The following is a 19,902-nucleotide window of genomic DNA, read 5'->3' as shown; positions in this document are numbered from 1 at the left end:
GAGGATTCTACAGAGGTGTATATTTCTTCTTAGGCTTGTGCCTTGTGGCAGGAGGCAGAAATGTGGAGAACACTTTTTAAAAAATATTTTTAAAATTGAAATATAATTGACCTATTATATTAGTTTCTAGTGTAGAGTGTAATAATTTGATACTTATATTGTGAAATAATCACCAATAAGTCTACTAGTGTCCATCACCACATGCAGTTACAATTTTTTTCTTGTGACAAGAACTTTTAAGATCTACTCTCTTAGCAACTTTCAAATATACAATATAGTACTATAAATTAATTGTCACCATGCTGTATATTCCATCCCCATGACTTAATTTTTAAAGTATATTGTCACATTACTAAAGCCCAAATTTTCTTTCCTTTGCTTTCTAGTGTTTCTAATTTTCATTCATTTTGTTTCACTTTTTTCTATAAATGAATCTTTTCTGCTCTCATCTTCTTTGATTTTTCTCCATTTTCTAATTTATATTTTTCCCCCTTTCTCCTAATTCTACTACTAAACTTCTTCCTCCGATACACTTTTCTCTTGCTACTGTCTTCTGGAACTGTAAGTCAGAGAATCTGAACTTGACTGAGAGCACAGCCAGGAGCATCAGCCATACTCCAGATCGTGTTTCTTTAAAACAAAGCCTGCCAGCATGCCAGCCTGGGGAGCTCACTGTCATACATGTGCTCAAAGCTCTGCTTTTGTCCTGAATTCCGAAGTCATATTGTGATTTTAATGGCTGCTAATCAAATAGAGGTGCTTGTCACTCTATTTGTTGGTAAGTTAGCAAGAAGCAAAAGAATCAAAAGTGTGACAGGAAGTTGTGTTGGAGAAATAAATGAGCAGTTGTCTTTATTCCACAATTCAGGCTGATTTTAATGCTCTTTACATTGTGGTCACAATCAGGATCCCTAAAGTTTCTAAATTTGAAATGAAGCTTTAAAAGTAATTTGTGACCCTGACCAGTTGGCTCAGTGGATAGAGTGTTGGCCCATCATGTGGACATCCTGGGTTCGATCCTTGGTTAGAGCACACATGAGAAGTGACTATCTGCTTCTTTTATCCTCCCTCTCCCCTCTTCTCTCTCTCTTCCCCTCCCGAAGCTTGTGGCTCTATTGGTTCAAGCATGGCCCTGAGCACTGAAGATAGCTTGGTTGATTCAAGCATCGGCCCAAGACGGGGTTGCCAGGTAGATCCCAGTCTGGCCGCATGTGGGAGTTTGTCTCTGTATCTCCCCTCCTTTTACTAAAAAAAAAAAAAAAAGAATAAATAATTTGTAAAAGTCATTGCAGTTGCAGAAAACTGGCAAAACAAGCATGTTGGGAGTAGGGGAGTGTGGAGAAAAAAGTAAACCTGAGTTAAGAACTGTCTGAACATTTTTTTCCATATTAAACTTTGAGCACCTCTGCACCCTACACCAATCACTATTTCCTATTTGCCTCTACGCTTGTGCCTATGTCCCAGCAAAGCTTTAGCACAGTAGTTAAGACTCTGGGGTGACAGTTGGGTTAAATTCCAGTGAAATAACCTTTCTTCAACCAAAAATAAGTACAATGAGACCTGTTGTTAAAGTAGATGGTCAGGCCTGACCTGTGGTGGCACAGTGGATAAAGCGTCGACCTGGAACACTGAGGTTGCTGGTTCGAAACCCTGGGCTTGCCTGGTCAAGGCACATATGGGAGTTGATGTTTCCTGCTCCTCCCCCTTCTCTCTCTCTCTCTTCCTCTTTCCCTCTCTCTCTCTCTCTCTCTCCTCTCTGAAAAATTAATAAAGTCCTTAAAAAAAAGCATAGAGACAATATAATTTTTTTAAAAAAGTAGATGGTCAAAGGAAAATGCTTGGTGCTTGCTGTGTTTGACACTAATAGGTACTCAGGTTGTTGTTATTATTATTACCCACTATTGAGGAAGTCCCAAGTCCAAGAGAAGTTAACAGAGAGCTATATGTGTACATGTTTCTCCCTACTCCAGGGAGAGTCAGAGAACCTCAGATCACGCAGCCCACAATGATTGTCCCTCTACCCAAGCAGGAGTCCCTCCTAACTTTGCCCACTTCCTAGTGAACAAAGAACTTTTTGAAGCAAGGTGAGAAAAGTCTTTTACTGTTGTGATAGACATTTTCCTCTTATATATTAGTTAACTACTACTGTGCAACAAATCAACCCAAAATGGCTTAAAGCAATAAACATTTTTATTTATTCATGACTCTATAGACCAGCAATTTGGGTGAGGCTCATTTGGATTGTTCAGCGGGGCTTGCCTTTGTCCACTGGTGGGTCAGCTAGGACAAGGGGGGTCTCAGACCACTTTACTCACATGTGTGATGGTTGGTGCTGAGTATGGTCTGGGAGTCTGTCTCCACATGCTTTCCCATTCTCAGGGACGTTAGCCTAGCCTCTTCACAAGGTAGCAACATTCCAAGAAGGCAAGGGCAGAAGCTGCAAGTTCTCTTGAAAACCTAGACTCAAACAACTGCACTTCTGCCACAATCTACTGAACTCTTCAGATTCAAAATTGGGCAAAATAGCTCCATTTTGTGATGGGGAAAAAGAGCCAATTCCTACTGCAAAAGAATGTGCATACAGCGATGGGAGAAACGATCGTGTCCATGTTTGCAAATAACACCGGGGAACAAAATTTTTGTTGCATCCACAAAAACACTTCTTCTTACCTAATTCAAGTGTGCTGATCTCAAATCTGACATTAGTTTTTCTCTGTAAGCTACAGTTTTTTTGCAATTCAAGATTTTAGATTTTCATCTTATTGTAAAATTTTCAACATTTAGTTTAACATAATGAAGTAGAATGTCTTCTTGGGCACATCTTTGTGAAAATATAATAATTTCTATAATGCAGTAAATACACTAAATGATATGATTGCATCAGAATTTGTCTACAATTTTGAAATAGAACATATTAAAACACTTAATCATAAAATTTGTGCAAAACTTATTTAAATTCTATTCAGGCAAAAATTTGCATTTGTAGCTCTTGCTTTTGTGTACTTGTTGAGGACAATCTCGTTTGATGCGCCAGCAATAGTCTGCTCATCACTAACAGCTCCAAGATTTTCCGGAAACTTATCAAGGTGACTGTTCAGGAAGTGAATCTTAACGCTCATGTTACATCCAATGTCGCGGAAAGCCAACAGCATCCTTTGAACCAGAAGTTCATAGCTTTTTTGTTGCCAAGGAAGTTCTTTGTAATTGCTACAAAAGACTGCAATGCAGTTTTCTCCTCCTTATTCATCTTCCTGGCAAATTCTTCATCACATATGAGGGTTTGAATTTGAGGTCCATCAAATACATCTGCTTTTATCTTCTCGAAAGACAAGGCAGGAAAAGCAGAAACAATATGTTGAAAGCATTCACTTTCTCTATTCAAAGCCTGAACAAACTGCTTCATTAAGCCAAGTTTGATGTGAAGTGGGGGGAAAATGATCCTGTCTCGATTAACTACAGGTTCATTCACAATATTTATTTTTCATTCACAATATTTTGCATCCTTACTTCCAGAGCTTCATGTTTCGGCCACTCCTTCTATGTCCAGTGTTTCTCCCGAGCTCGGCTGTCCCACAAACACAGAAAGCAAGGATACTTTGTGAAACCTCTCTGTTGTCCTAGCAGGAAATTTATCATTTTAAGATCCACACAAATGATCCTGTTATGCTCCTCATACTTCAGAAAGTCGAGGACAATTTTTATGTCCTTCTTACTAAGTCATTCAATTTGGGTTGGCTAAACTGCTGAGGGGTTAATGACTGCTTGGCATCAGAAGAAGACCCTTCAGATTCTACAACCATTTCCTCATGCATCTTATCAAAATACACTTGATCACCATGTTCACTTTTTTCATCCTTAGAAGAAATAAAACCATTGAAAAATGGAACCGGGAGTGTCTCAGAGTGTGGGATAGGTTGTATTGCTGAAGGACTATTAGGATATGTGATCATATGCCGTTTTTTCTTGCCGATGCCCTTTGTATGGTTCAGACAGAATTAACAGTCACTGCTGTGGTCCTTAGGTTCACGCCAAACCATGGGAATACCAAAAGGCATACCTTTGCGTTTTCCTTTTGTCCAGTCATGAAGCATTTCCTCACAATTATGACACACAAGATGAGGAGCCCAATTCTTGTCTTGATCGCCAAGGGGAACTTAAAAATAGGCAATATATGCACGTGTTACAAATAATAAAATATTGCGCCTTTGACCTTGAAGTGTGTAACAGCCACATCTATAACAGAAAGTGTCAGGACTATTCTTACATTTATGTCTACTCAAAGAAGCCATGATTCAATCTTAAAACAAAATAAGAGGGTGTTTTTTATCAGATAATAATTTTTTACATTTAAAAACAACTACAATTATGTAAAAGTGATGTTTGTAAAACATTAATTGCCTTGTGGTTATGTTCAATCCAAGAGTTGTTGCCCTTTAACTCCAATTTAAAAACCAATGCATGCTATTAACTGTAACAAAAAGAAATTAAAATTGCATAAAAACTAGAGCATGCACCAAAGAAACAGATTTCAGATTTAGAATTAGCGATGCAGAAATATATAGAAACAGTTCTAAAACCTCATGTAACAGAAAATGAAAAAAAATTTGTTCCCCAGTGTAATCTACAAATCTACCTCTGCCATAATTAATCACATCAATTCTCCATAAAAAATACTTGTTCCTCAAAGGCTCATCCCATAGAGCATCAGGCTTGAAGTCTGGGAAATAGTCATTAAAATTTGGTCCTGCCCTGGCTGGTTGGCTCAGTGGAAGAGCGTTGGCCTGGCATGCAGGAGTCCCGGGTTTGATTTCTGGCCAGGGCACACAGGAGAAGTGCCCATCTGCTTCTCCACCCCTCCCCCTCTCCTTCCTCTCTGTCTCTCTCTTCCCCTCCCACAGCCAAGGCTCCGTTGGAGCAAAGTCAGCGCGGCGCTGAGGATGGCTCCATGGCCTCTGCCTCAGGTGCTAGAATGGCTCTGGTTGCAACAGAGTGACGCCCCAGATGGGCAGAGCATCACCCCCTGGTGGGCATGCCGGGTGGATCCCGGTCGGGCGCATACAGGAGTCTGTCTGACTGCCCCCCCCGTTTCAAACTTCAGGAAAAAAAAAATTTGGTCCAGGCTCTGGCTGTTTGGTTCAGTGGTAGAGCGTTGGCCTGGCATGTGGAAGTTCCAGGTTTGATTCCCGGTCAGGGCACACAAGAGAAGCACACATCTGCTTCTCCACCCTTTCCCCTCTCCTTTCTCTCTATCTCTCTCTTCTCCTCCTGCAGCCAAGGCTCCATTGGAGCAAAGCTGGCCCAGGCACTGAGGATGGCTCCATGGCCTCCACCTCAGGTGCTAGAATGGCTCCAGTTGCAACAGATCAACAGCAACTGCCCAGATGGGCAGAGCATCACCCCCTAGTGGGCTTGCCAGGTGGATCCTGGTCAGGCACATGTGGGAGTCTGTCTCTGCCTCCTTATTTCTCATTTCAGAAAAAAAAAATTGATGTAGATCTGGATAAGGTTCCTTTGGTATAGCATAAAAAGCATCATAGCTTATGTCCAGGGCTGAATGATGCAGAGAACTTGTATTTTCAGTTTATAGGAGTCTGCACCATTCTGCCCCTAAACATTCTATGGTAAGAAAGAGACCAGACGCCTGACCAGGTGGTGGCGCAGTGGATAGAGCGTCAGACTGGGATGCAGAAGACCCAGGTTTGAGACCCTGAGGTTGCCAGTTTGAGCGTGGGTTCATCTGGCTTGAGCAAAAAGCTCGCCAGCTTGGACCCAAGGTCTCTGGCTCGAGCAAGGGGTTATTTAGTCTGCTGAAGGCCCACGGTCAAGGCACATATGAGAAAGCAATCAATGAACAACTAAGGTGTCGCAATGCACAACGAAAAACTAATGATTGATGCTTCTCATCTCTCCGTTCCTGTCTGTCTGTCCCTGTCTATCCCCCACTCTGACTCTCTCTCTGTCTCTGTAAAAAAATAAAATAAATAAAAATAATTAGCCTGACCTGTGGTGGCGCAGTGGATAAAGCATCAACCTGGAAATACTGAGGTTGCCGGTTCAATACCCTGGGCTTGCCTGGTCAAGGCACATATGGGAGTTGATGCTTCCTGCTCCTCCCCCCTTCTCTCTCTCTCTCTCTCCTCTCTATAATGATAAATAAAATCTTAAAAAAAATAATAATTAAAATTTAAAAATAATTAAAGTTTAAAAAAAAAAAAAAGAAAGAGACCAGACAACCACTGTAAACATTCAAATTCAAAAAGAGGAAGAACTGGAGACACACAGATGTCTACTGGTTTATGACATTTCTGAAACTCAACAGCGCTATATTTGTAGGTCCCTCTACTCTAAATGCAGAGAATTTTCCTGATTAGTATCCAGTTTTGTTCCCTGAAAGCAGTTCCCTAGTCCATAGCTGCCCCTGATTTGTGGTTCTGCCCTCTGGTCTCTTGGCTCCATTCCCTGAGACATTATTTCCTTTTCATTAAGAATTGCCTAAAAAATTAAAAAAAAAAAAAAAAAAGAATTGCCTAGGTTTACCTGACCAGGAGGTGGCATAGTAGGTAGAACATTGATCTGTGACACTAAAGACACAGATTTGTAACCCTGAGGTCTCCAGTTGAGCACGAGCTCATCAGCTTGAGTGTGGAGTTGCTGGCTTGAACGTGGGGTCATAGATATGACACCATGGTTGTTGGGTAGAGCCCAAAGGTCACTGGCTTGAGTAAAGGGTCACTGGCTCAGCTGGAGCCCCCCCCCCTCCCCCATCAAGGCACATATGAGAAAACAATCAATGAACAACTAAGGTGCTGCAACTATAAATTGATGCTTCTCATCTCTCTCCCTTCCTGTCTGTCATCTGTCCCTGTCTGCTGTCCCTCTCTTTCTCACTGAAAAAAAAGAATTGCCTAAATTGCCTAGTTTCTCAGCTGAATAGCTTTCTCAGCTTGCTTCCTGTCTATAGAAAATTGGATAATCAGAAGCCACTCTTCATTTTGAATGAACTCTGCCGCTTTTGGTCTAAGGCAATACAACTCCTTTAAAAACTATGTGGATTTCTGGTATACCAGATTGTAGTTCACTCCAGTAGATAGGCCTCTCTTTAGTTTGGGCAGCAAGTAAAGCAGATATAGGAAAATGCCTTTAAAAAATTTAAAGCTACTGTCCTGCTGAGAGGGTCTAGGTTTTCTGAGGTATTTACAGAAGGTTTTTAAGCCATACCTTCGGTTTTTTCCTGAAGCCATTTATTACTCTGAGAATCTTTTGTCAACAGGAAAGACTTGAAGATGAAAATGATTTTGGTTTTTAATCAAGTACATACCAGACCTCTCAATTCTATATTCAAAATTCAAAATTCTATATTTCCTCTAAATTCTGCTTGCAAACTGAGTAGTTCCTCCTTCAGCTCTCTCCCCCCCCCCCCAAATCTCCTTGCTCAGACCCACAGCTCATTAGACCCACAGCATTTTCTTTCTTTCTTTTTTTTTTTTTCTTTTTACAGAGACAAGGAGAGAGTCAGAGAGAGGGATAGATAGGGACAGACAGACAGGAATGGAGAGAGATGAGAAGCATCAATCATCAGTTTTTTGTTGCGACACCTTAGTTGTTCATTGATTGCTTTCTCATATGTGCCTTGACTGCGGGCCTTCAGCAGACTGAGTAACCTCTTACTCGAGCCAGCGACCTTGGGTCCAAGCTGGTGAGCTTTTTGCTCAAACCAGATGAACCCACGCTCAAGTTGGCAACCTCAGGGTCTCGAACCTGGATCCTCCGCATCCCAGTTCGACGCTCTATCCACTGTGCCACCGCCTGGTCAGGCTCATTAGGTGCATTTTCTATCTTCCAAATTATTGCAGGACATATTTTGCCAGTTGTTCTCTCACTGCATCAGGTAGGTTGCCTCTTATTCCAGTCTCCTGTAGCAGTTTCCTCACTGCATTTTTAAAGCAGTTAATTCACTATCCATTTTCTAATCTCTTTTTTGAGCTTCTGCCCTCCACCTTGTCCTAAAGCTAATGCCACTTGTTGTATGTTACTTATGGCAACACCCCACTTCTAGTACCAATTTCTATATTAGTCTTTTATTGCTGCATCAGAAACCTCTCCCAAATGTAGTGGCTTTATATTGTTATAAAGTATGGCACCCCAGATTCTGCAAGGCACTATACCTCATTTCATTGAGTTTACATAGAGACACTCAGTCCAGATAAGTTTTGAAGAGTTTTATTAAAGGAGGAAATTTATTAAATATGCTGGCCACATATAGCTTACATGGGGCAGTCCCAAATCGTGTGCATCTATAATAGTCTAGGGGCTGGTTGTATACCCTTAATTATACATGGGCAGGGAAAAAGCCTGACATCACGGCATAAGCTTATAATCTTTGTTTTCTTCTATACAGGTTTGGGGAAAGGATGAAGAGAGGGGGGATGGGGCACAATTCATTAGCAAGTTTATAACATCTGTCTATAAGATTCATAAAAAGACGTTTCTTCACATTAAAACTTACAAGGTAACACAATGGTAAAAATGTCACTTCACATATTAAAAGACATTCCTATATTTTCTAGTGTTCATTTGCTATTCCTTTGTCCAGAGATACCTACATTAACTACACGCTTTCAGGAGGGGAGAGGTAGTTTCCATGGGGACAAATACCTGTAAATGGCCCATTAATATGAGAAAAGGTTTAATTATTCTTTCTCTGCCTGCACCTGGCTAGCTATATACCCATTTCCCCACAGGTGTGGTGGCAGGTCAGAGAATCCAAGTCTCCTTCCCTTTTGCATTTACAATACAACACCATCAGCCATCTTGGTTTTATGCTAATCACACAAGTACAAAGATCATTTACAAAATCTCTCTGCACACCTAGCCCAAATTAATAAAATGTTCTTCAAGCTTCCTAAAATATTAATATTAGTTTTGTAGCTTTTGGTCCCTTACAACAAAATAACCATCTATCTTCTTACAATTCTGTGAGTCAGCAATTTGGGTTGGGCTTAGCTAGGAAGTTCTTCTGTTGGTTTCACCTAGAGTCACTCATATGAGTACAGTCAGATGGCAGGTAGGCCAGGACTGGCCATTTTATAACCTCATTCACATGTCTGGGACTGGTGCTGGCTAACAGCTGGGCCTCTCTCCACACGGTTCCTGATCCTCAGACAGGCTAGCCTGGACTTCTTCAGAGGGACTGCATCATGAGAGGGCAAGGGAAGAAGCTGAAAGGCATTTCAAGGCTTGGGCCCAGAAGTCACACAGTGTCACTTCTGTTATATTCTATTGGTCAGAGAAAGTCACAAGGCTGGCCCAGACTCAAGAGGTAGGGAAATACACTTTACCTCTCAATGGGAGGAGTGGCAAAGTCACACTATGAAGGGGTATGTGAACAGGGATGGAGGAATTAGCCATTTTTGCAAACAATCTACCTCAACCATAGTCTTGAGCATAATATTCAAAACTAATCTTTCCTTTCACAAGTCTACATATCATATAAAATATTACTCCTTCTTATATTTATTAAATGACACACCATTACCTGAGCTTGTTCCGCCCACCTCCTTATTTAATTTCCCATTGGTTGCCTAGGCGAAAAGTCCTCGGGCACCAACTTAAAGCCAACCCCCCCCCTTCCCTTGTGTCTCTCCTCATTCCACACCTTTCTCATGAAAAGCCAATAAAAAGGCGAGGCCTTGCTGTAGTAAATTATCTCAGGTATTCCTGTCCATTTTTCATAAGAGTCTCTACACACAAGTCATTGTTTAATACTTCCCAGTATTACAGTTTACTGTCTGATGTCTTAGTCATTTTCAGCATCCGGGGAATAAAGCAGGGAGTAGGCAAGAATTATTACCCCTGACATGCTGCCTAGTCGGTGGCTTAGTTAGAAATAAAAGCAGCATTCCTGAGTCCCCACTGCCTCTCTTGTTCATGTTAGAATGTGAATAAAAAGTTATCAAATGTTATGTTCAAATGTTGCTTTAACATTTCACCAGTATTCTGAGAAACACAAAGTTGCTCAGTCAGCCAATTGCGAGTAAGGCTGGTTTACACTATGAAGTCATTTTCTGAAGGTGTAAAAATACATTAGTCATGATGATTAAAATGTTTATAAGAGAATCCTCTTCCAAAAAGATGAAATGATTTCAAACCTCTAGAAGTCACCGGAAATCAACTGGGATATTTGGAGCATTATAAGGGAATAACAAAAGAAAGTCCTGTTTGACCATACATTGAGCTATTTTATTATTTTACTCCCTCCCCCCCCCCCCCAAAAAAAACCCTCAAACACTTTAAACCCAAATCTTCTCACTGATGCTGACTTTTTCTATGCACCTTAACTGTCCTTGGTCCATATTCCCAGTTGCCTTTTGTGATCTAAATGTCTGTTTATATTCAGAAGAAACGGGCAAAAGGAAACACTGAAGGACACCTCTTTCAACATTGACCTTGACAAACATTTTTTTAAAATTTTTATTTATTTATTCATTTTAGAGATGAGAGTGGGAGGGGGAGAGGAACAGGAAGCATCAACTCCCATATGTGCCTTGACCGGGCAAGCCCAGGGTTTTGAACCAGCGACCTCCACGTTCCAGGTTGCCGCTTGATCCACTGCGCCACCACAGGTCAGGCTTGACAAACATTTTAACCCAGTTCAGCTTCTTTATTAAGAACAAGCGGACAACTTTTCTGCTGGTGGACGCCATTGAGTGAGCATTGTTTCCCCTCCCACAGTTGCCATGTCTAACTCAGTCTCCCAAAGAGCCCGAGCAGGTGCAGAAGCTCTTCATTGGAGGTGTGAGCTTTGAAACAACCAATGAGAATCTGAGGAGCCATCCTGAGCCATGGGGAACGCTCAAAGACTGTGTGGTGATGACAGACCCAAACACTAAGTGCTCTAGAGGCTTTGAATTTGTCATGTGTGCCACTGTGGAGAGGGTGGATGCAGCCATGAGTGCAAGGCCACATGAAGTGGATGAAAGAGTTATGGAACCAAAGAGGGCTGTCTCAAGGGAAGGTTCTCAAAGACCTAGTGCCCACTTTACTGTGAAAAAGGTGTTTGTTGGTGGTCTTAAAGAAGACACTAGGGCCCTGGCCAGTTGGCTCAGTGGTAGAGTGTCGGCCTGGTGTGCAGAGGTCCCAGGTTCGATTCCCGGCCAGGGCACACAGGAGAAGTGCCCATCTGCTTCTCCACCTCTCTCCCTCTCCTTCCTCTCTGTCTCTCTCTTCCCCTCCTGCAGCGAGGCTCCATTGGAGCAAAGATGGCCCGGGCGCTGGGGATGGCTCCTTGGCCTCTGCCCCAGGCACTAGAGTGGCTCTGGTTGTAACCAGCGACACACTGAAGGGGCAGAGCATCGCCCCCTGGTGGGCGTGCCGGGTGGATCCCGGTCGGGCGCATGCGGGAGTCTGTCTGACTGTCTATCCCCATTTCCAGCTTCAGAAAAATACAAAAAATAAAAATAAAAAATAATAATAAAAAATAAAAAAGAAGACACTAGAGAATATCACCTAAGAGATTATTTTGAACAGTATGGGAAAATTGCAGTGATTGAGATCATGACTGACTGAAGCAGTGGCAGGAAGGGAGGCTTTGCTTTTGTAACCTTTGATGACCACGACTCCATAGGCAAGATCGTCATTCAGAAGCACCATACTGTGAATGACCACAACTGTGAAGTCAGCGAAACAAGGAAAGCCCTATCTAAGCAAGAGATGGCTAATGTTTCAACCAGCTAAAGAGGTCGAACTGCTTCTGGAAACTTTGGAGATGGTAGTGGCAGTGGTTTTGGTGGGAATGACAACTTTGGGCATGGAGGAAACTGTAGTGACCGAAGTGGTTGTGGTGGTGGCGGCAGCGGTGGAGGTAATGGGGGCGGGGGCAGGAGATGGCTATAATGGCTTCGGAATGATGAAAGCAATGTTGGAGGTGGCAGAAGCTAAAATGTTTTGGGCAATTACAACAATCAACCTTCAAGTTTTGGACCCATGGAAAGAGGAAACTCTGGAGGCCGTAACTCTGGCCCCGGTGGTGGTGGAGGCCAATACTTTTCCAAACCATGAAGCCAGGTGGCTGTGGCATTTCCAGCAACAGTAGCTAAGGCAGTGGCAAAGGTTTTAATTACTGTCAGGAAACAAAGCTTAGCAGGGGAGGACGGCCAGACAAGTGACCAGGAAGCCACTGGTGACAGCAGATATGTGACTCAGCCAAGCGCAGTGGTGACAGGACCTAGCTGCTATAAAGAAGACATGTTTTAGACAATACTCACGTGAATGAGAAAAAACTCGAGGGCTACACTTGTGACTAATTGGACAGCAGGTTATTTTAGTTTTTATTCTATGGAAAGTATAAAGCATTCCAACAAAAGGCTTTAGTATAGATATATTTTTTTAAAGTTCTCTCTCTTTTTTTTAAATTTTATTTATTCATTTTTAGAGAGGAGAGAGAGAGGGAGAGAGAGAAACAGAGAGAGAGAAAGGGGAGGAGTTGGAAGCATCAACTCCCATATGTGCCTTGACCAGGCAAGCCCAGGGTTTTGAACCGGCGAACTCAGCATTTCCAGGTTGACGCTTTATCCACTGTGCCACCACAGGTCAAGCAGTATAGATATTTTTTTGTACCCATGCTATTGATTGCTAAATGTAAAGTGTGATCATGACCCTAAATAAATATGTCTTAAAAAAAAAAGCAACTGGACACCCAAAGTGTGTAAGGGGCCATGGAGGAGGCAGCAAGAGTGAGATCAAGTAGGAAACAGTCCTGTGCGCCACTTTTACAAGCAATCTTGCAATTCTACACAACGCTGCAGAGCAAAGCAACTGGATTTCCCACTGGCATGCGTTAGCATCTAAGCGTTCCCAGGCAGCTGTGCTGTGTGCACGAGGCAACAGTGTGCAGTGGTGCAAGTCCAGACCCAGACTGTCTGGGTTTGAATCTGGGATCACAGCTTATTAGCTGTGTAACTTTGGGCAAGTTGTCTAATCTCTCTGTCTCAGTTTCTTCATATGTGAAATGGGAATGCCAATAGCACTTCCCTCTTCGGGTTATTGTAAAGATTATATGATTAGAAGTGTGCTTGGTACTCAGAAATATTATAAGTATTCAATAACTTAATTAAGAAGAAATTTAAAAAAAATCTTTGATGAATCTTTGCCTACACAGGGGACATTAATACATTAAAATATCCAAATAACTTGAAGGGGTATTGTGAAAAGGGGCTTTTCTGGGGCATGAGACTGTATAATTATTATAATAAGTATAAAATAGTATAGCAACTCTACTTTCCTCCTTGACGAAAAAGAAGTTATTGTTCCTTTTTCTCAGGCATTCCTACCTTCCCACGTCCAATCTCCCATGTGAGATAGTACCAGTTAGTGTTTCAGTGCACAGGCTTTGGAGTGAGATACCCGTGTCATCACTCAAGCTTTGTGACTTATGCACCAGCCTCAGTTTCCTCATCTGTAAAATGGGTGTAGGTTTTAGTGTGAGGACTGAAAAGGACAAACAAGTAAAGCATTAATACTTGGCTCAATAAAATTTTATTATTATTATTATTATTATTGTTATAAATGTTTCCCCTAATCTCAGATCATGTTATTCAGACTGTGGCTCTGTAAAAGCAGGAAACTTTATCTCACTTCTCTTTCAGGCCCCTACAAAGGTCATTTATGATAATCAGCAAGTGATAGTTGTTGATAATAAAATGATGATTTATGCTAGAAATTCTGGAACTTTGTTTGGAGGACCAAAGAAAGAACAAGAAAAATCCTGGCCTGAAACATTCCAGAAGATGCACTCTGAGGCCAAAAGAGAGGTGGAGAGATAGAAGAAGGCTGCGCTTTCCCTCTCCAAAAAATTCTTTGGTCAAGAGCCCCGTCCTTTTATCAAAGGGAGCTATTTATTACCTGATGCATGTTACTGTTAGAAAATTGGCTCTGTGATATTATATTTCAACTTAGTTTTTTCAAGTTCTTATTTTCTAGCTTTACGTGAACAATAATTAATGTTACTAAATGACTTAAAAGAAAAAAAGAAAGAAAGAAAGAAAAGAAACAACCCAAGCCCCTCATTCTTGGCTTTGACACTGAATTGCTGGGAAACTCATCTGCTTTGTTTTGGGTCCTGGTTTCCTCATTTAAGGTTATCCTGAAGGTTCTCTTTACCTCCAAGGTAGGGAAGCTCCCAGATGGAACTGGTTGCAGCCAGCTCATCCACCACTCCATACTGGAAAGGAAACCAAACAGACAAGATGAGGAACTTCCTTTCAACACATATCTTGTAATTATGCTGATTTTTAAGTCACATAATCAGTCTGAAAGCAAATCGCATCTCAGTGGAATTTATAAGAGGATTAGGAAATGGAGAAAATGGGGGTAAGCTAGCAAGCCCACTTGATTGAATCTAAGCTCATTTCCCTTCATCCTTGACTGTTTCTTAACTGGTTAGAGTGAAGAACAGAAACGATTCATTGGCTTCCATGCTTGTATTTCATTTTCTCTCTTGCTGGCCGACTAACATCTAACCTATGTTTAAGAGGCTCATCCCTTCGGTCATGACACTGAGCAATGTGAATAAAGAATCTCTTTGGCAGTGGCTTGAACAACAAGAAAAACCCAGGTTAGGAAACATCACAAGGACTCTTTTGAGTCTCAATCCAGAAAAAGGAGGTATATCACTTTGACTCAGTTGTTGCTGTGGGCTTGGAATCCAAAGCCATTTTTTGCTTTGCTCTATTGTTTTGTTTTTGTAGATTATTGCAGGTGCCACATAATCGAGCTGCAGCAAATGAAATTCTGCCCAATTTGATTAGCATGGAGATGAGTTCATACAATTTTTGTCGTCTTGGATTAGAGCAAATTAAATATCTTAATCAGGGCTGCTGTCAATGTATCCAATGCCAGCCACATCAAAATCTCCCTGAAATTTGGCCAAACTCAGTCACACTGTCCTGTACAAGAATAAGACAGTTTTAAAGGGATGGTGTCCAAATTTCCATCTTTGATTTTTGGCTTTAACCAAGGAGAAGGCAAGAAGATTGGCTGTTGGTTAATTTTGAAATCTACGGACCTTTGTGTAGCTCTTCGACTGTTTAAGCACCCTCCCGTGGGTGAAGTAAATGAATCCTTATGACAATTCTCTGAGTGAGGGCCTGTTAGTCTTTTTGAGATAACTTATTTGTCCAAGCTTTACAATTTTTAAACTACAACTTAAATTCTCTCTGTAAATTAGTCATGTTAGTGTTGTTATTACAGTTTTAAAATGAGCAAAGTGAAGGGGATAAATGGTGATGGATGGAGACTTGGCATGGGGGACAGTGAACACACAACACAATACACAGAAGATGTGTTGCAGAACTGGGCACTCGAAACCTATATACTTTTGTTAATAAGTGTCACCCCAATGAAAAATAAACAAGTAAAAGGAAAAATGTAAAAACAAACAAACAAACAAACAAATAAAATGAGCAAATTGTAATTTGGAGTTTCAGTGGCTTCCCCCAAGTTGCTGCTGCTTGGCTTCAGTCTGCATGGACCCCAGTACTTGATCCCAGCTCATGGGCCAATGACTAGGTCTTCTGAGTGCAAGTGATACCAAAGTCAACGCCAATCAGCTTCTAAGCCTCAGAACCTCCATGCCACTCTACTGAAAATCTCTGGTGGCCCTCATCACAATGCTTCCCTTGTAATCTTTTAATGGCTTGCTGACGTGCCGGTCCCCACTCTGTTTGTGAACCTGGGCGCAAGAACTCTCCCCATCTTTGTTCCTATAATCGCCAGAACGGTGTCTGACACATAAGGGAACTTGATAAATGTCTGTCAAGAAACAAATAAACAAACAAATTCACCTTACTTAACAGATTCCAAAACATATTTTACAGATATTACAATTTTTGCACTTAATTATTTTAGTGTAAATTAAAATTTTGACTGCTTCCGATAAGGTGAATTAAGAAGTTTTGTATACAAACCCATTTATTTTTCCTTAGACAAATGTTATCCATTCACTTGGATCTAAGCCTTGGAATCTTATCAATCAACAAATATTTGAGTATCTACTGCGTACAAGACACTGTGCTAGGTGCTGTAGGGGATCAAAGAAATACAAGAGGCAAGCCCTTCTCTCAGGGAATTTATAACTTTGTGGAAGGATTGGCTTCTCTTTATCCACTGAAAGATCTTTCCAGGAAGTTTATAGTACAATAATAGTCACAAGGGTGGGAAGAACCATGACAGAGTGAATGTGAAGACGTTTCTCAGAAAGCCGTTCACTGTCTATTTAGAGTATATTTCAAGACCCTCGGCTACAGTTGGTTAGGGAGATGAGCTGATTCTTCAGAAGTTAATTCTCCAGATAAGGAACACTGCAGAAACCTATATGTTACAAAATGCAGGAGTTGGGGAAGTGTGAGGAATAGTAACCCTTTCATCTTCAAGACGAGAAAAAATATTGCATGCGTCCAGGACAAACAAGCCATAAATTTCAGGCTTGAGCCCCACCAGAGCTGCTTCCTCAATATGGCCCCTGTCAGGGCTCTCAGGACTCAGTCACACAACATGAAAGAGGAGGAGCTCGTCCCGACAGCCAGTGTCAGCCCTCAAGCTCCGGGGGGCTCACCCCGTCTCTCCCAAACCCAGCTTAAACTCTCAAGAATTCCAGTATAGGGAAGTGACAGCCAAGGACACCTTTACAAACTAGGGGGAATGGGATCTTTCTGGAGCCAGAACTGGTGAGTTGTAAAATTCTCAAAGCCAGACAGGGGGAAGGGAGTGGATTTCTTTGGGGTTCTGTTGTTTATACTTAAGTGTTTGTTCTTGGAAGACCAAAATGACCCTGTAAAGGCCTTGTCATTAGAGATTACAAACAGAATTACTTTGGTGCAGCCAGACACATCTTCTGTTTCTCTTTATTTTCTTTTTAATGTTTTCACTTTTCTATTCTGGATGAACAGAAGCTATGTGTATGAGTTTTTGTGGGCTCAAAACCTATATGTATTTTAAACAATGAAGGCCAACATTTATTAAGTGCTTATAACTGTGAGGCCCTGTTCTAAATGCAACAACCTCATGTAGTGGGTACTAGAATTATTGCTATCCCCATTTTACAGATGGGAAAACCAAGGCAGAGAGACATTCAGTACACCTGGAAAGTAGTGCTAGAATTTTGAACCCAGGCGGTATGTCTCCAGAATCTGCCCACTTAAGCATTAAGGTATAGTGACTCTTAATTGCATGTAGGGCAGGTTTATAGACATAAGAAAGAAAAAATCAAACCACGTAGTAAAAATCCTTTCTGAAAGTGTCCTTGGAGACTCATATTTTGAGGGCATGAAGCCAAAGAGATTAATAGACTATTTCTTATCCTGCCTGTCATAGTCCAAGATACTAGCCAAACATTCCGATCACATTCCCAGCTGGAACCTGTCTAACATGCTCATGGAGAAATGAAGCCTCCTTCAAATGGGACTGGCAGTGCACTGGGGTGTAGTGTGTGTAGTGGGAGTAGAGGCAACTGAGGTGTCAAATACTAAAGAACAAGATAAGTCAATGCTGATGGGTATAAACTATGGAATTTTGTCCATCATTCAGAAATAAGAAATTTGATATAAATACACCAACATGTATTTAAAATGTATATAGCATTGGCTTAACCATCAGGAAACAGAACCAGGTCTCTAGTCATGCCATCATTAAAGTGAATTAAAAATTATGTAAAAAACAGCACAATATATTTTACAAAAATACGTATTCTTGGGGCACTTATGAAGGGGAAAGGATTGGGAATGAGAATCTGAAAAAAATCAGTTAAAAACCCCCCCACAGCCCTGGCCGGTTGGCTCAGTGGTAGAGCGTCAGCCTGGCGTGCAGAAGTCCCGGGTTCGATTCCCAGCCAGGGTACACAGGAGAAGCGCCCATCTGCTTCTCCACCCCTCCCCCTCTCCTTCCTCTCTGTCTCTCTCTTCCCCTCCTGCAGTGAGGCTCCATTGGAGCAAAGATGGCCCGGGCGCTGGGGATGGCTCCTTGACCTCTGCCCCAGGCACTAGAGTGGCTCTGGTCACAACAGAGCGACGCCCCAGAGGGGCAGAGCATCGCCCCCTGGTGGGCAGAGCGTTGCCCCCTGGTGGGCGTGCCGGGTGGATCCCGGTCGGGCGCATGCGGGAGTCTGTCTGACTGTCTCTCCCCGTTTCCAGCTTCAGAAAAATACAAAACAACAACAACAACAAAAAAAAACCCCACAATCTGGAAGTGACATGCTCTTCACTGGGAATGTAGATGGGGAATTGTTAAATACCATGTTATTCATTTATTTACTCCCTCATTGACTTCACAAATACAATATTCATGGCCAAGGGACAAGAGACAGGTGGTCCAAGGGAAAGAGCCATGGCCCTGGGTCCGGGAGACTGGAGCTCCAATGCTGGTGCCATGTGCATTTGTTGCCTTGCTTTTGGGAGCCTCTCTGAAGACTAAACTTCCTAGGCTGCAAAATGGAAGTAACGCCTGATTCACAGGGTCGATGTGAACAGTGTATGCAAGGCTGCTTTCATGACTTAACCCAGAGTTTGTTTAAAAAGCCCATAGTTAACAGTAACTGCTCAATCTGCTGTACTAGTGACCAAAATAAAGCCGGTCTCTGTGGCCTGGTGGAAGAGATAACCTGAGACAAAGAGGTATACAAAAATGTTTAATTATCAAAATTAGTGCTACGAAGGAAAAGATATAGGGTACTATGAGATCATTTAAAACAGGGGTCTCAAACTCGTGGCCCAACAATTTTGTGCGGCCCGCAGACTAATCCACGAAGTTCAAAATATTTTGGATAAAATTAAGTAAGCCTAGGGGCCTATTTGTATTTTTCATTTCTCTAGCATCCTAGCTAGATATTAGCTTAGTTAACAGCAGTTGTGATGCGAACTACAGTTTCTGGTCGTTTTGTGACACTGAGTAAACTGCATGTACGATTGTGCTTGTTGTACTGATTTTTTTTTGTTTTCAACTGCAGTGAGAAAAGTGTTGCGTAACAGTTGCCTTTTGTAGACCTAGTGCAGCCCGCCAAACGGCTGTGATCTTGCTCTGCGGCCCACATGCTGAGTTGAGTTTGAGACCCCTGATTTAAAGAGTTCTGAATTTTTATTAGGGGTATATTGTTGACTTTAGAGATGTATAAGGTATAAAATAATGTAAGGTCAAATGGACGAGACCAGCCATGAATTCTTGTTAGTGTTCAGCAGAGTCCTCGGTGCCAGTGGGGGGACACAGCAAGTGCATGCTTGCTGAGGGCCAGCGGTGCCCAAAGGCAGGGGTCTCCGAGGGCTGATGGGAACTCAGATAGCCAGTGGTCTGAGAGAAAGGGTGGACGGTGGAAGGAAGCATGAACAGAGTTAAGTGCTGGAAGGAAGAAATGCAAAGTTTGGCAGTAGACCCCTGCCAGAAAAAGAGTTCTTGTCAACCCTGACCTTTTTGGATAAACGTAAGAATGTCATATGCTCCCCCCCCACACACATACCCACAATGCTGTATATGTGTGTATGCCTTTAAAATGGACCAGCTCCTGGTTAAGCATTTATTTTCATCTTCCACATGTAAAATTATCATACAAACTATGCTTTTAAAGCTTCCCCGGAAGTTTTGAACTTCCCCCATCAGCACAGTTAACCCCCAGCCTTCCGTCCTGATTTTCCCCCTAGACCATTGATTGCAAAATAAGTTCTGTGAGTGGGGGAGAGATAAGCTCTTCTGGAAAGTAGGTTTGGGCCAGATAAGAGGGCCTTAAATGTTGCTAATATCCCTGCTACTGTAACTACCTCCACCAGAGGCACAAATTCTTCTTACCTGAGGTGGGCAAAGGAGGACTTTTTAGGGGCACAAGAAAGGAAAGTGAGCTTACCTCTGTGGGTCTCTCTTCCACAA

The 19,902-nt window shown here is 42.0% G+C and overlaps 1 pseudogene; it reads left to right on the top strand.

Moving 5' to 3' along the window:
• The first annotated feature begins 9,369 nt into the window (after positions 1–9,369).
• On the top strand, positions 9,370–12,057 carry LOC136315392 (heterogeneous nuclear ribonucleoprotein A1-like; annotated as a pseudogene).
• Positions 12,058–19,902: the final 7,845 nt, after the last annotated feature.

This window comes from Saccopteryx bilineata, chromosome 11 (assembly GCF_036850765.1).
Source record: "Saccopteryx bilineata isolate mSacBil1 chromosome 11, mSacBil1_pri_phased_curated, whole genome shotgun sequence".
NCBI lineage: Eukaryota > Metazoa > Chordata > Mammalia > Chiroptera > Emballonuridae > Saccopteryx > Saccopteryx bilineata.
The sequence above is the reverse complement of the archived record's forward strand: the minus strand, read 5'-3'. Positions and strand labels throughout refer to the sequence as shown.